This window comes from Oncorhynchus gorbuscha, linkage group LG20, assembly GCF_021184085.1.
Source record: "Oncorhynchus gorbuscha isolate QuinsamMale2020 ecotype Even-year linkage group LG20, OgorEven_v1.0, whole genome shotgun sequence".
NCBI lineage: Eukaryota > Metazoa > Chordata > Actinopteri > Salmoniformes > Salmonidae > Oncorhynchus > Oncorhynchus gorbuscha.
In genome coordinates, this window is record NC_060192.1 from 25,909,394 (window position 1) to 25,927,490 (window position 18,097).

The 18,097-nt window shown below is 42.9% G+C and overlaps 1 protein-coding gene across 6 annotated transcripts in view; it reads left to right on the forward strand.

The window, feature by feature from the left end:
* Positions 1–425: 425 nt before the first annotated feature.
* Positions 426–18,097, forward strand: part of LOC124007393 (signal-induced proliferation-associated protein 1-like) — a 46,479-nt gene continuing 28,807 nt past the window's right edge. For 5 of the 6 annotated variants that reach the window (XR_006833919.1, XM_046317905.1, XM_046317908.1 and 2 more), the window contains exon 1: positions 426–736. The gene's annotated coding sequence lies outside the window, so the exon portion shown is untranslated. The remainder of the gene's footprint in view (positions 737–18,097) is intronic. The other variant, XM_046317904.1, reaches the window with a different exon arrangement.

Here is an 18,097-nt window from a genome sequence, read left to right on the forward strand (position 1 = left end):
TGGACACACTAGGTCTCCCCTAAACACACACAAACATAAACATGCAAACATATGCTCCTTGAGAATTTGTTCTTAACTGACTTGCCTAGTTAAGTGAAGGTTAAATAAAAAATAAATAAATACAATTTGCCCCCCAACCCTTCCTCCACCCAAAACACACACATTTGCTTAGAATAGCACATTGAGGCTGACAGGCTAGATGCACTTAGTCATTGGTCGCTTAATCTAGTCGCCCTAATCATCCAACCATTAATATAGAAAACAGATTAGACTCAGAGAGAGAGAAAGAGAGAGAGAGAGAGAAGAGCACATCCTGCCTATTGCGGTCTATTGCTGCCTCAGCCTCTCTTTGACAGAGCGAAAGAGAGAGAGAGGGGGAGGAGAGAGGGAGGTGATGTGGTGTGTGTGAGGGGAGGAGAAGGAGCGGGTTGGCTTTAGTGTGATTTGAATGGGCGTGAGAGAGAGCGTGAGGGACTGAGCAAATCAACCTGCCTCTTTTGACTGAACAACGCGATGGAAGAGCTGAGCTCCTAGCCACACTGATCAGAGAGGAGTTTTATTTTTGGAGAGAGGAAGAAGGGAGCAGACAAGGGGAACCGAAGAGGGACGAGGAGGAGAAAAGACATCAGAGTGGGGATAGATAGCAGAAAAATGCTGTCATGGGGAGAGGGGAAGGGAGCAGACAGAAAGGAACAGAATGAGACCAGGCAGGGTGGAGCGGAGCTGAAATGTGGAGGTAAGTCCTGTCTTTCTCTACTCAGACCCTTTAGAATGCCACATTCCTAATTCCCTATGTCATGTGGTCTGGTGATAATGTATGTGATTGGCTTGATCAGGACAACCTAGATGGCTCGATGTGGGCATAGAAATGCTCTTATTTCCAGTCGGTTCCACCAGAGATTCAGAGCATTCTGCAGTACAAAAGTGAGAGAGCAGAGGATGTGTCAACACAATGAACGAACGCTTTGTCAGGGGTAGGTAAAGGATGTCTAAGCAACATTCTGCTCTCTTCACGCTCCTTCTCCCCCCTCTCTCTGGTGTTGTGGGCTCGTTTAAAAACGGTGTTCTGACATTGACATGAAGCCACTGCAGACCTTGCTGTGTAGGACGCTCTGGGCTGCAGGACCCAGAGATGTGGGCCAGGTGGAGGAAGGGAGGGAGCAGAGACAGAAAGAGGGAAAAGGAAAAAAAGCAATAGAGAGGATCTATAGTGATACAGAAACAAAAAGACAAGATAATTAGGATTTAAAATATATATATTGTTATTATTTATTTATTTATTTTACAAACAAAGGTCTGCAGCCCCTGCCTGTTTTGTGTGGGGGATATGGATGATAAAGAGGACTGAGAGGGTACTGCATGTAACGTGCACAGACAATGATGGAATGGAGAACCAGAGCCAGGATCAGGGTGTTGTTTTCAAGGTGGCAAAGAAAAGGAGAGATGCAGGAGATTTTTTTTCTTCTCAATTTGTCTGTGAGGGGGGTTGTGTTTTTTGGAGTCGGGGATGCAAGGGATGGTGAGGTCTGGTAGAGAAAGAGAACGGGCAAATTATTGAGGGAGATGAAGAGGAGAGGGTTGAGGGACAGCTTACATAAGCCAGTGCACTAAAAGGACGGACCATTTAATTTATTTTGCACCACATGAGTCCTCATCATATGTGGTTTTCACTGTGGTTGTCAGTAGCAGACAATCTCATTCCATATGATGATGAATGCATTGAGACTTGACATGGTGAAGTCCTCGCTCTCTTTCCTGAGGAGTGCGGCAGGTCGTGTGCTTGTCTAAATTTGATGACAGAAGCCCTGTTTATACCTGGATCTAACATGCGGCCTTTGTCCTTATCTTGTCCACATTCTGATTTTGGCCAACACTCATTGTGATCGGACTGTGAACAGATCTTATAAGTGTAAACAGACAAATTAGGTCAAGATCAGGACGAAGGATGCATGTTAACGGCAGGCATAAACAGGGCTATTGACTTGGTCGCGGTCTTTGTGCGTTCGTGGCCAGATTGGCAGAGGGTGTGACGTTATCCATCCGAGACTGCTAATCTGCATGGCTGGCCAGATGTGCCCATGGATGTGTGTGTGTGTGTGTGTGTGTGTGTGTGTGTGTGTGTGTGTGTGTGTGTGTGTGTGTGTGTGTGTGTGTGTGTGTGTGTGTGTGTGTGTGTGTGTGTGTGTGTGTGTGTGTGTGTGTGTGTGTGTGTGTGTGAAAGCCCCTCTGCTCTCCAATCATAAACTCACTTTGACAGCGACACATCTGACAAATGTATCTAAAATACAGAACATAGCTTGTTTTCAGAAGATTAACATTGACTATCTGAGAATGAATATATATGTGAGAGGGGGTAACTGAGCCCAGATGCAAACAGCAGATTTATGGGCGACTATGACACACAACCACTGTGGCATTGCACACAAGGCGTATGGGTACAAGTGTCTAGTGATGCTTTGAGGTCACAGTGCCAATGATGGGTTGGAAAATGGACAATCATTGATGATGTAATAATATCAGAATACTAATGTAGTAATTAGAAAATAGAGTTGCAAAGGGGCATTCAATTTAGGATCAAATGTATTGTTAACTTGAGTATACTTTGATTAGGTTAATTAGGCCAAATGAATGTGTCAACTCTAAACAGACATACAATTATTCAATGCAGCAATCTCAACCCAACAGTCATTTATTTGTCAGTCAAATTAAGGTTAATGGATGAACCCGCCTGTATTTTAGGATAAAGTAGACTCCAACATTTCTCTATTATTTGACAACATAACAGAAAAAAGCTTTCCCCTCAGCCTTCAATAGTTTGTGGACAGTAGGTAGATGTTTCTATACCTACAATAATATAATTATCAGCTGTGTGTGTGTCAGTGACAGAAATATTCCTGTTCTAGCTGGTGTTGAAGTGTGTTGAAGCACTCAGGCGCTCTAAAAAAGAAAACCTTTTCATAGAACATGTTAAAAATGTTGCTCTTTAAATATGCTGTTTTGACCCAAATGATGGGAACTAGCAATTGGCGTCAGAGCGTGTAGGCGTCTATATTTGTTCATCTATTGAGGACTCATAGTATCGTCACAGTATGGAGCTAAAAAAAAACCTGTGGGTGTCTGGGACTCTTTTTAAATATGAGAGGCTCTCTGTCAGTCAGCAGGGACATGTGTGGCACACATTCTTCAGCTGAGTGGGAGGAGAGAAGGAGAGGGGATCAGAGGAGAAGGGAGAAGAGGTGAGGCAGAGCAGCTAATCTCTGTGATCGATCAGGCCCACTTGTATTTCCTGCAGAATCAAACTGCTCCACATCACTGTCCATTCCTACACCAGCTCCTGGCCACAGAGAACAGATCTATCCAACTAAAAGGACTATAGTTACTATAGTATGAGGCATCTGATTAGACGAAACAAGGCTGTAAGTACAGAACCACTTGATGTCTTGTTTGTCCTTTGCCAGTTTAATACGCGGAGATCCCAAAACATTGAAGCCCTAAATGACTTACAGTTGAAGTCGGAAGTTTACTTACACTTAGGTCATTAAAACTCATTTTTCAACCACTCAACACATTTCTTGTTAACAAACTATAGTTTTGGCAAGTCGGTTAGGACATCTACTTTGTGCATGACACAAGTAATTTTTCCAACAATTGTTTACAGACAGATTATTTCACTGTATCACAATTCCAGTGGGTCAGAAGTTTACATACACTAAGTTGACTGTGCCTTTAAAGAGCTTGGACAATTCCAGAAAATGATGTCATGGCTTTAGAAGCTTCTGATAGGCTAATTGACATCATTTGAGTCAATTGGAGTGTACCTGTGGATGTATTTCAAGCCCTACCTTCAAACTCAGTGCCTCTTCGCTTGACATCATGGGAAAATAAAAAGAAATCAGCCAAGACCTCAGCAAAAAAAATTGTAGACCTCCACAAGTCTAGTTCATCCTTGGGGGCAATTTCCAAATGCCTGAAGGTACCACATTCATCTGTACAAACAATAGTACACAAGTATAAACACCATGGGACAACTCAGTTGTCATACCGCTCAGGAAGGAGATATGAAAGTACTTTGCGAAAAAGTGCAAATCAATCCCAGAACAACAGCAAAGGACCTTGTGAAGATGCTGGAGGAAATGGGTACAAAAGTATCTATATCCACAGTAAAACGAGTCCTATATCAACATAACCTGAAAGGCCGCTCAGCAAGGAAGAAGCCGCTGCTCCAAAAGCGGCATAAAAGAGTCAGACTACGGTTTGGAACTGCACATGGGGACAAAGATCGTACTTTTTGGAGAAATGTCCTCTGGTCTGATGAAAGAAAAATAGAACTGTTTGTCCATAATGACCATTGTTATGTTTGGAGGTAAAAAGGGGAGAATTGCAAGCCGAAGAACACCATCCCAACCATGAAGCACGGGGGTGGCAGCATCATGTTGTGGGGGTGCTTTGCTGCAGGAGGGACTGGTGCACTTCACAAAATAGATGGCATCATGAGGGAGGACAATTATGTGGATATATTGAAGCAATATCTCAAGACATCAGTCAGGAAGTTAAAGCTTTGTCGCAAATGGGTCTACCAAAAGGACAATGACCCCAAGCATACTTCCAAAGTTGTGGCAAAATGGCTTAAGGACAACAAAGTCAAGGTATTGGAGTGGCCATCAAAAAGCCCTGACCTCAATCCTATAGAAAATGTGTGGGCAGAACTGAAAAAGTGTGTGCGAGCAAGGAGGCCTACAAACCTGACTCAGTTACACCAGCTTTGTCAGGGGGAATGGGCCAAAATTCACCCAACTTATTGTGGGAAGCTTTTGGAAGGCTACCCTAAACGTTTGACCCAAGTTAAACAATTTAAAGACAATGCTACCAAATACTAATTGAGTGTATGTAAACTTCTGACCCACTGGGAATGTGATGAAAGAAATCAAATCTGAAATAAATAATTATCTCCTATTATTCTGACATTTCACATTCTTAAAATAAAGTTGTGATCCTAACTGACTTAAGACAGGGAATTCTTCTAGTATTAAATTAAGGAATTGTGAAAAACTGAGTTGAAATGTATTTGGCTAAGGTGTATGTAAACTTCCGACTTCAACTGTATATGATGGAAATGTTTGTGAGAGCAGCAGTGTTACACATCTGTGGTGCAGGATGCTAGCAGAGCCACAGGGCTAACAGATCCTGCCTGCCTCAGATGTACTAAAGCTGTGTGTCACCTAGGATTTCAACTCCAGCTTACACTGCTGCCTTCTTTGCATACCAAATTATATTTCCATGCCAAAAGCAACTCCTCTCCATAGGGCCGCTGCAGAAAATTGCCTCTCAACAGTCAACCAACTGTCTTTACATAACACAACGTGGACAGGAGCCTATCTGACAACAACCTGAGGCAGAAAGACTATGTAAAAAGGCTATTCAATCTATGTTTAGGCCTACTGAGCTACACAGGACCACAAATATGTGAAAAGGCTATTCAATCTATGTTTAGGCCTACTGTACTCCACGAGAGAGGACATTTACCATGGTGCTCCCACACTGTCCCGTGCCAAACTGATATATTTTAACTGACCAGTAAGGGCGAAAATTAAATCCAGACATATATAATATGGAAAATACAATAGTTAAATGATTTCAGTGGCGTCTCAAGAGAAATAATCAATTTGTCCAGTAAATGATACCTCATCAACATGGATCAAATATTTCTAAGGTTACGAGGCAGATTATCCTCTCCACTGAAACATGAGTCAGCAGAACTACACCGTCACCCTCAGTTGGAGCCATTTTGCGTTACTAGGCCTAGCCAGACTGTGTCTCTCTATCTCTCCCAGTGAGCAGTGTGTCTGTGTGACTGAGGGAGCCTGGTGGACAGAGCAGAGGATGGTAGGATGGTAGATAGCAGTGGAAGCCACTGAGTGGATCCACCAATCGGATTGTGCTCTCCTTTGTCACCTCTCCTCTGTGGCCATGCTCTTAATGGGAGCTCAGCCCTCTCTGGAGTGGAGTCACCCTCAGATTTCTGTCCCTGGGCTCTGGCCCGGCCCTGCTCTGCTCTGCCACACAGGGCCTGACTGCATAATGAGCAGGACAAGAGAAGAGAGACATAGGAGAGCGAGAGTGTTCATGGGGAAATAGAAAGAGAGGCAAGGAGGAGTATTAAAAAGATAGTGAGAAGTAGAAAATTAGCCAAATAAAGCTACTACATACTACTATACTACTACATTATTATACCACTATACTACATACTACTACTGTACTACTACATTTGTGTAACTGAAAAGAACACGTTTTGACCTGTATAGGTTTATGTGTTTGTCATTTCAGTTAAATTAAATCTTAAAGTGCATTAGGATTATGATAATAAAACATCTGCTGAATATTTGAATAAATTCACACTAGAGAGGTTCGCTTGCTCATCACAGATTTGCACTCTGTAAATAACCCACTCGTCAGAAATACTGTATGCAGTGGGTGTGTGGAGTTTGCTGTCGTCAATGTTGTTAATCAACCAGTTATGAAGGTTTTAAATGATATCACTGAAGCCCTTGACAAAAACAGCACTGTGTCTCACTTTTTATTGATCTCTCTTAAGGCTTTTGATCCAGTTGATCATGCTATACTAAGGCAGAGATTATCGAGTGTAGGTCTTTCAGAGCATGCAGTTGCATGGTTTGCTAACTATCTCTCTGATATAACTCAGTGCACTCAATTTGATGGGCTTATGTCTGTTAAATTGTCTGTCTTGAATGGTATGCACCAAGGCTCTGTACTTGGTCTTCTCTTATTCACTATTTATATAAATTAACAACTTCATTTTTATGCTGATTATACTGTTATTTACTGTTGTGCCTCGTCTCTTACAAAAGCTTTCCAGAACATGCAAACTGCTTTTATACTGTTCAACATACCTTGTGTCAATTGAAGCTTATCCTCAATACTGACAAAACTAAACAAATGGTGTTTTCTAATGGAAGAAATAGACCTCTGAACCTTTCACCTATTACTACCTGCCAGGGCAAGGAGATTGAGTTTGTAACCTCATATAAATATCTTGGAATTTTAATTGATGATGGCCTCTCTTTTAAATTGCATATTCAACAACTTACAAAAAAATTGAAGCTGAAATATTTTAGGAATAAGGCCTGTTTTTCATTTAAAGCCAGAAGGAGGCTAGTATCAGCTACATTTATGCCTTTACTAGACTATGGGGATATTTTATATATGAATGCTTCCGCTCAGTGTTTGAGATCAATTGACACTCTTTACCATGGCACTGTGAGATTTATTTAAACTGCAAAACCCTTACGCACCACTGCACTTTGTATACCAGGGTTGGCTGGCCTTCTCTAGTCACTCGTAGGCTCAGTCACTGGTATACTTTATTTACAAAGCCATTTTGGGTTTACTACCTTTTTATTTGTGCATTTTTATTGTTCAGAAATGTGATGGGTACTCTCTTCGTTCTCTGGACGTTATCCTGCTAACTGATCCAAATGTCCAAACTGAATTTGGTAAAAGGGCTTTTATGTACTCTGCACCATCTTCTTGGAACGCCTTACAAACTACTTTTAAACTGGAAGAACTTGTCCCGATTGGTGTTTTTAAATCACTGATGAAGGATTTTGAGGCTGATTCCCTGACCTGTCAATGTTTTTAATTTGCTGTTTTATACTCTTGTGAATTCAATGGTTTTTACTAGATTACTTGTAGTTTTTCATGTTGTCTGTCTGAATTTTTTTTGTAATGACTTGGTGCTGCCTATCTTGGCCAGGGCGCTCTTGAAAAATCGATTTTAATCTCAATGAGCCTTTCCTGGTTAAATAAAGGTTAAATAAAGTTATATCATACATACACTGACTGAACAACACACACAAACACACACCTATTCTCGTTATTCCAATTCCCATTATAGGAGAAGTGCCCTCAGTGACATTCAGTGGTGCAGAAAGAAGATCTAACTCAATACACTCCCACGACATCACTACTTCCCCATCCTGAGCAGTCTGATCAAAAAGGAAGACCACAAGAAAAAAAAAGACCTCCACACACAATATCACATTAATCGGCAGATACATACAACACGGTGAAAATCATTACTGCTCTAGCCGTGTCGGAAAAGCACTTCATGTCCATTCTATTACAGTCAATAAGGGTGGAAAGAGTCACTGTGCAACTGGCTGCATTTTCATATTAAAGGCGTTGGCGGAAAAAGAGCATAACAAAGAAACAGAGTTACTAATTAGAAGCTCTTAGCTGTAGCACTGGCAGATCAGTCCTGCCTGTGTGTGTGTCTGAGAGGCTCCTCTCAGACAGCTGCCGCACATAGGAAACACACAGACAGGATGTACCTCACAGACCAAGGTGGAGGGCCGCACAGCTGGGTCGGGATCAGAAACACTACTAACATTACTAACAGAGCTCAGAGAACGAGATATAGCTTTGTATATAGCCAAGTTATCATTTATGTTTACTTTTTTTAAAAATGGAACCTTTATTTAACTAGGCAAGTCAGTTAAGAACAAATTCTTATTTACAATGATGGTCTACCCCAGCCAAACCCAGATGACGCTGGGCAAATTGTTCACCGCCCTATGGGACACCCAATCACGGCCAGTTGTGATACAGCCTGGAATCGAACCAGAGTCTGCAGTGACGCCTCTAGCACTGAGATGAAGCGCCTTAGATTGCTGCACCACTCAGGAGCCCGTTACTCATTATGTATTTATTATTACTTCTATTACGTGTTTTACTTTCTATTATTGCTCTGTTTTCTTTCTCTCTGCATTGTTGGGAAGGGCCTGTAAGTAAGCATTTCACTGTTAATCTACACCTGTTGTTTTACGAAGCATGTGACCATTTTTGAAATTTGATTTGAGATCCCAGGGTACTAGCATATGCGTCTGTTCACTACATTATCATACCTTACAAAGCCACTTGCCATTGATTTCAACTAAATCAATGTGCTTGTGTTACAGTCTCCTTCTCACACTCCATTAAAGTGACACTCGTGGCGAGGTGATACTCTGATGGTTGAACTATACTGAACAAAAATATAAATGCAACATGTGAAGCATTGGCCCCATGTTTCATAACTTGAAATAAAATAACCCACAAATGTTCCATACGCACAAAAAGCTTATTTCTCTAAAATGTTGTGCACAAATTTGTTTACATCCCGGTTAGTGAGCATTTCTCCTTTGTCAAGATAATCCATCCACCTGACAGGTTTAGCGTATCAAGAAGCTGGTTAAACATCAGGATCATTACACAGGTGCACCTTCTGCTGGGGACAATAAAAGACCACTCTAAAATGTGCAGTTGTGGAGTTGTGCAGTTGTGGAGTTGGCATTCTGACTGCAGGAATGTCCACCAGAGATGTTGCCAGAAAATGTCATGTTAATTTCTCTAACATAAGCCGCCTCCAACATTGTTTTAGAAAATTTGGCAGTACGTCCAACCGGCCTCACAACCGCACAACACGTGTAAACACCCCAGCCCAGGACCTCCACTGACCTCCATCTGAGACCAGGATGCTTGTCGTCCCACAGACGGCAGACATTGTGTATGGTGTCTTGTGGGCGGGCGGTTTGCTGATGTGAAAGTTGTGAACAGAGTGCCCCATGGTGGCGGTGGGGTTATGCTATGGGCTAGCAACGGACAACAAACACAATTGAAGTTTATCAATGACAATTTGAATGCACAGAGATACCATGACAAGATCCTGAGGCCCATTGTTGTGCCATTCATCCACCACCATCACCAAATGCTTCAGCATGATAATGCACGGCCAGTGTTGCAAGGATCTGTACACAATTCCTTTAAAGCTGAAAATGTCCCAGTTCTTCCATGGCCTGCATACTCACCAGACATGTCACCCATTGAGCATGTGTGGGATGCACTGGATCGACATGTTCCAATTCCCGCCAATATCCAGCAACTTCGCATCAGTCATTAAAGAGGAGTGGGACAACATTCCACAGCCCACAATCAACAGCCTGATCAACTCTATGCGAAGGAGATGTGTCACGCTGCATGAAGCAAATGGTGGTCACACCAGATACTGACTGGTTTTCTGATCCACACCCCTACCTTTAAAAAAAAGTATCTGTGACCAACTTATCCATATCTGTATTCCCAGTCATGTGAAATCCATAGATTAGAGCCTAATGAATTCATTTCAATTTACTGATTTCCTTATATGAACTTTAACTCGGTAAAATATTTGAAATTGTTGCATGTTGCGTTTATATTTTTGTTCAGTGTTTAAAGAATGATGCAAGACTCACGCAAACACAGCCTACACACGGAAAGGAGCAAAATCAGCTTGTATCACCAGGCACAGTTAGCATATTGGCTTGTATCACCAGGCACAGTTAGCATATTGGCCTGTATCACCAGGCACAGTTAGCATATTGGCCTGTATCACCAGGCACAGTTAGCATATTGGCCTGTATCACCAGGCACAGTTAGCATATTGGCTTGTACCACCAGGCACAGTTAGCATATTGGCTTGTACTACCAGGCACAGTTAGCATATTGGCTTGTATCACCAGGCACAGTTAGCATATTGGCCTGTATCACGAGGCACAGTTAGCATATTGGCCTTTATCACGAAGCACAGTTAGCATATTGGCTTGTACCACAAGGCACAGTTAGCATATTGGCTTGTACCACCAGGCACAGTTAGCATATTGGCTTGTATCACCAGGCACAGTTAGCATATTGGCTTGTATCATCAGGCACAGTTAGCATATTGGCTTGTATCACCAGGCACAGAGGCTAGCGCTGGTAGAGACTAGAGACAGAGCAGCACGTGGTGTAGAGGCTAGCGCTGGTAGAGACTAGAGACAGAGCAGCACATGGTGTAGAGGCTAGCGCTGGTAGAGACTAGCGCTGGTAGAGACTAGAGACAGAGCAGCACGTGGTGTAGAAGCCAGCGCTGCTAGAGACTAGAGACAGAGCAACAAGCAGTGTAGAGGCCAGCGCTGCTAGAGACTAGAGACAGAGCAACAGGCGGTGTAGAGGTCAGCGCTGCTATAGAATAGAGACAGAGCAACAGGCGGTGTAGAGGCCAGCGCTGCTAGAGACTAGAGACAGAGCAACAGGCGGTGTAGAGGCCAGCGCTGCTAGAGACTAGAGACAGAGCAACAGGCGGTGTAGAGGCCAGCGCTGCTAGAGACTAGAGACAGAGCAACAGGCGGTGTAGAGGCCAGCGCTGCTAGAGAATAGAGAAAGAGCAACAGGCGGTGTAGAGGCCAGCGCTGCTAGAGACTAGAGACAGAGCAACAGGCGGTGTAGAGACCAACGCTGCTAGAGACTAGAGACAGAGCAACAGGAGGGCCTGACTGGAGCAAGGTGTCTGACTGCCTAGAATGTGGAAGACAGCAACTGTAACCACTGCCCTCTCAGTCATCAATGTCATGCAGAAAATGGTATGCAAGAGGACATATGCTGTTGCAGTTGGTGTTGTTTCAGAATTTTTCAGCAAAGCATAAGTTAAATTAAACCAATGTCTTTAGTAGTCACTGTGCATGGGGTGGCCAGATCTGAGATTCATGATGAAAGAATGTGTGGTAATACATAGAGCCTATCTGGGTGAGTGTGTGTGTGAGAGAGAGAGAGAGAGAGAGAGAGAGAGAGAGAGAGAGAGAGAGAGAGAGAGAGAGAGAGAGAGAGAGAGAGAGAGAGAGAGAGAGAGAGAGAGTGTGTGTGGGCGGTGCAGCCGTTTCAGGGGCACCAAGATTCATTTCGAAGCACAATAGCGGGGATAGGGAGGCCAGTGTCTCTTCCTCTCTGAGCAGACAGGGTAGGGGTACCATTTCAGACTACTATAAATGCTAGTGTGGGCAGTGTTTCTGCCTCGGCCTCAGAGCCAGCTGCACGTATGGAAGAGGAACCACAGTGTGCAGTTCAGCTCCACATAATAGCAGCAGTGATGGAGTGAGGGTCAGTTCCTCTCTCGTTCCGGTCACACACACACACACACACACACACACACACACACACACACACACACACACACACACACACACACACACACACACACACACACACACACACACACACACACACACACACACACACACACACACACACACACACACACACACACACACACACACACACACACACACACACACACACACACAGTCATGGGCTGAATCACACACAGTGCCGTTGCAGAGGGACAGCTGTTCTTCCTGCCACTGTGGGCAGTGTGCCAGATTCAGACAGACAGACACATTCACTCTGACTAACTCTTGCACGCATGCCATGTACTCCCATATAACCTCACAATATAGTTATTTGAGCATGCACATTACCAATACCTTAGTCAAAATGTTCATAGGCTTTCTCACAGTGGTGATGGATGGACATAGTAATGTAAGATGGAGAGAAAGAGATGTATCATCCCTCTTTAAGCTGGTAGTATTCAGTAAAATAGGAAGTCAGGGTTAGATGCAGAAAACGCAGACGATGCCATAGAAAGAGCCTTTTCTAAGCCAACTTCCTCTTTCTGGCTGCATTTACTGAAATAGGAGGTAACACCAGATATAAACATGCTCAGTTCATGACATATTATACATTTACAGTACCAGTCAACATTTTGGACACACCTACTAATTCCAGGGTTTTTCTTTATTTTTACTATTTTTTACATTCTAGAATAATAGTCAAGACATCAAAACTATGAAATAACACATATGGAATCATGTAGTAACCAAAAAAAGTGTTAAAGAAATAGATTTTATATTTTATATTATTCAAAGTAGCCACCCTTTGCACACTCTTGGCATTCTCTCAACCAGCTTCATGAGGAATGCTTCTCCAACAGTATTGAAGGAGTTACCATATATGCTGAGCACTTGTTGGCTGCTTTTCCTTCACTCTGCGGTCCAACTCATCCCAAACCATCTCAATTGGGAAGAGGTTGGGTGATTGTGGAGGCCAGGTCATCTTATACAGCACATGATCACTATCCTTGGTCAAATAGCCCTTACACAGCTTGGAGGTGTGTTTTGGGTCATTGTCCTGTTGAAAAACAAATGATAGTCCCATTAAGCGCAAACCAGATGGGATGGCGTATCGCTGCAGAATGCTGTGGTAGCCATACTAGTTAAGTGTGCCTTGAATTCGAAATGAATCAGACAGTGCCACCAGCAAAGCACCCCCACATCATCACACCTCCTCCTCCATGCTTCACAGTGGGAACCACACATGCAGAGATCATCTGTTCACCTACTTTACATTTCACAAAAAAACAGCAGTTGGAAAAAAAACTCAAATGTGGACTCATCAGACCAAAGGACAGATTTCCACTGGTCTAATGTCCATTTCTTGTGTTTCTTGGCCCAAGCAAGTCTCTTCTTCTTATTGGTGTCCTTTAGCAGTGGCTTACTTGCAACAATTCGACCATGAAGTGCCTGATTCACACAGTCTCCTCTGAACAGTTGATGTTGAGATGCGTCTGTTACTTAAACTCTGTGATGCATTTATTTGGGCTGCAATCTAAGGTGCAGCTAACTCTAATGATCTTATCCTCTGCAGCAGAGGTAACTCTGGGTCTTCCTTTCCTGTGGTGGTCCTCAGGAGAGCCAATTTCATCATAGTGCTTGATGGCTTTCGTGACTGCACTTGAAGAAATTTCAAAGTTCTTGAAATTTTCCAGATTGACAGACCATGTCTTAAGGTAATGCTGGATTGTCATTTCTCTTTGCTTATTTGAGCTGTTCTTGCCATAATATGGACTTGGTCTTTTACCAAATAGGGCTATTTTCTGTATACCACCACTACCTTGTCACAACACAATTGATTGGCTCAAACACATTAAGGAAATACATTCCACAAAATAACTTTTAACAAGGCACACCTGTTAATTTAAATGCATTCCAGGTGACTTCCTCATGATGCTGGTTGAGAGAATGACAAGAGTGTGCAAAGCTGTCATCAAGGCAAAGGGTGGCTACCTTGAATAATCTAAAATAATCTCACTTTTTTGGTTACTACATGATTCCATATGTGTTATTTTATAGTTTTGATGTCTTCACTATTATTCTACAATGTAGAGAATAGTAATAATAAAGAAAACCCCTGGAATGAGAAGGTGTGTCCAAACCTTTGACTGGTACTGTATATGTTTCAATAAGCATGTTAAAACACACAGTCTGTTTTATCAATGATCAGAATAACTGAAAAATACTTTGGTTTCTTTTTCATACACGAGTGAACAGAACACACAAACATGCACTTATGTACACAAACACACCAGCCCATTCTCTTATTTATGAATTATTAACCCTTATTTTATCAAGTAAATTGACTGAGAACATGTTCTCATTTACAGAAACAACCTGGGGAATAGTTACAGGGGAGAGGAGGGGGTTGAATGAGCCAATTGGAAGCTGGAGAGGATTAGGTGACCACGATGGTATGAGGGCCTCTTATGAAACACGACAAGAGGTGCCAAATTCTGCAGGTACCATATTACGTTTGGACCTGGCGAAATGTGGAAGCTATACCATCCACTGGGGGCAATGGGAGTGCCTATTACATTCGAGTAGTCTGGGGGCTTGCTAGAGTTTTGTGGATGAGGATGATGGATGCACAATTAAAGCTTCCTACAAGGTCTTTGCAGACGCTAGATCCGGAGTGTTGCAATGTTGTTTTTCATCACTGCTCTTTGTAATACATTCTGGCATTCAACATACTTTTTTACTACCTGATAATTGAGTCACGCCGTATCAATCCCATCCGCAGCCTAGAGGGCAGTGTTGTTGCTTGGTTCCTAGATCTGATCTATAGGCTATAGATTACCACAGTATAATACTCATAAAACCTAGCGGTCAAACAGGGACTTGGTTCCAATCATTTTTCCACCATCAATTTTTCCCATATGGGATGTTAGTAAGACTTAAAATAAGCGCTGTATTTTGTGTAGGCCTACCCTAGCGTGATGTTCTGATAATCGTGTAGCCTGTATTGTACAAATGCCATGATGATCTGGACGAGACTGCCGAATCAAACGAATTCGGCTAACAAAAAATGGAATTGCTAGTTTGCTACGTGTGTCTTATTTGATCGAATAGAAGTTTTGTAGAGCTTAGGTTGTTACAAGTGCACTGATAAGTAGGACACATGACATCCTGACAACTTTGAGAAAAAACACTTTATTTCGGAGTTGTGCCTGTTGTTCACACTTGTATCTGCCCTCTCATTGGCCTTCTAGTCTGAGTAGAGGTCTCTTTAGCTAATATTCCACTTGCCACTCCTTGTCACTGCCAAAGAGTCTTTGGCACATGATATGGACTACAGGGAGTGGATCAACTAAAGAGACAGGTACCCAGGCTTACTTTCATTGTTAAAGCAGCCACTTGAGTATCTGGTAAATATAATGGATCATTTGTGGTGCATTCTTGGTGGGCGACATGTTTACTGTTGCCTTGTTTCAGTCTAGCCTAAAGGTGGGCTTGACCTGCACACACCAATCGACAGTAGTGAGAGACATCCAGTTCACTATGTCCCCCACTGGAGGACACACAGGCAGACAGCAGGCAACACACTCTGTAAGGTAAACCTCAGGAGGCTGAAGAAATTCGGCTTGTCACCAAAAGCACTCACTAACTTCTACAGATGCACAATCGAGAGCATCCTGGCGGGCTGTATCACCGCCTGGTACGGCAACTGCTCCGCCCTCAACCGTAAGGCTCTCCAGAGGGTAGTGAGGTCTGCACAACGCATCACCGGGGGCAAACTACCTGCCCTCCAGGACACCTACACCACCCGATGTTACAGGAAGGCCATAAAGATCATCAAGGACAACAACCACCCGAGCCACTGCCTGTTCACCCCGCTATCATCCAGAAGGCGAGGTCAGTACAGGTGCATCAAAGCTGGGACCGAGAGACTGAAAAACAGCTTCTATCTCAAGGCCATCAGACTGTTAAACAGCCACCACTAACATTGAGTGGCTGCTGCCAACACACTGACACTGACTCAACTCCAGCCACTTTAATAATGGGAATTGATGGGAAATGATGTAAATATATCACTAGCCACTTTAAACAATGCTACCTTATATAATGTTACTTACCCTACATTATTTATCTCATATGCATACGTATATACTGTACTCTATCATCGACTGCATCTTTATGTAATACATGTATCACTAGCCACTTTAACTATGCCACTTTGTTTACATACCCATCTCATATGTATATACTGTACTCGACACCATCTACTGTATCTTGCCTATGCCGCTCTGTACCATCACTCATTCATATATCCTTATGTACATATTCTTTATCCCCTTACACTGTGTATAAGACAGTAGTTTTGGAATTGTTAGTTAGATTACTTGTTGGTTATTACTGCATTGTCGGAACTAGAAGCACAAGCATTTCGCTACACTCGCATTAACATCTGCTAACCATGTGTATGTGACAAATATAATTTGATTTGATTTGATTTGAAATAGACTCAGCAAAATTACATTGGAAATGTGAAAGGTGCCTCACAAAATTATCCAACTTCCTTTGTGCGTCCAATGTGACGCATATTTTAAAATCATCAGGGTAGGAAGGTAGAAGGGTGGGAAGTGATACAAAAAGCATGTGTGGATGGCAGGGAGGGTCATATCTGTACACTCCCACATGCTGCAGTGACTCAGCCTGGTGACCTGCCAGAAGCCAGGGAGACAAACTGCTCTCCCCGTTGCTATCATGCTATCACATGTCAATCACCACTCCTTAAATCAACATCTGATCTCTGAGACTTGATGATGTGATACTGTACGGAGCACAAGAGTTTGGTGGCACCTTAATTGGGAAAGACAGGTTTGTGGTAATGGCTGGAGCGGAATAGGTGGAATGGTATCAACAACATGGTTTCCATGTGTTTGATGCCATTCCGTTCGCTCCATTCCAGACATTATTATGAGCCGTCCTCCCCTCAGCAGCCTCCACTGGTACTGTGTGAGCTGACCAAAGCTCTGGGAGGGGTGATGAGTTCATAAACGAACAAAAAGTCCTAAAGCTTTCCACCTTCCCCTCTGCCACTTTGACAGGGAACCTCTTTTCCGAGGCAATCTATTGAGTAAAGGAGCTATGTGACTTTGGAGACCAATAAACCAGACGGATGTCTGCTAACTATATGAAATAAAAAAAACTGAGATAAAATGCAGGACAAAATGAGAGAGTGCGCCAGAACCAATCACTTAGCATTCTCTGGACCTGGCACAGGCCCTACTCAGCGGGCAGCAGAAGAAAGGAAGGGTGAAGTGATGCGAGGGAGAGGTAGCATTAGGATTACTTTATTTCCTGAAACAAATTTTGCGCGCAATAATACACCCACTGGCTGTTTTTAGTCTTTTCAACCAGTTTTGTGTTTCTAATGACACGGTAGTCGTGCAGTGTCAGTCCAAATGTAACAGACAGAGCTGGGATCAATAACGGGCCCTGGGATTGGCTGCCGGGCATAGTGAGAATACGAGGTTAGTTGGCTAAACCTAAATCAATTATCCTTAATGGTCAATTTAGGCCCCATTGTACCGTAAGCACCAATCACTGTGATTTGGAGGACTGAGGTTGTGTAGCTGGTGGCTGGCAATACTGTGATTCAGCATAAAAATAATAGTATGCAATGAGGAAAATTGTGGGAAACCCGATGTTGCTCTCAAGTCTAGTGATCGTATTTAAGAGGGAGAGAGAATAATTTCATTACACTTCTATACTTAATAAAATATACTCCTATTAAACACAAGTACTTTGTTTTTCATCTGACATGTCTGCTTGGAATCCCTGTTAAAAGTTTCACACTTCTCTGCAGTTCTAATGAGGGTTTTAGAAATCATGCCAGAAGTACAGAAATATATACTCTTAATGGCCTTTGGTTTGATCTATCACAGTAATCTGGCCTGTTCCCCATTTCAACAGATCATTTGAATCCCACATGTGCGTAGGTAACCATGAGCCAAAAACAGAAACAGGTCAGGGGAGTCGGATATTTTCGACGGCTGGTTGCATCGTCATTGACGGCATAGCTGTTTTATAACACAGGAACCAGCTTGAATATTCAACAGTCACCCTAACATACAGTA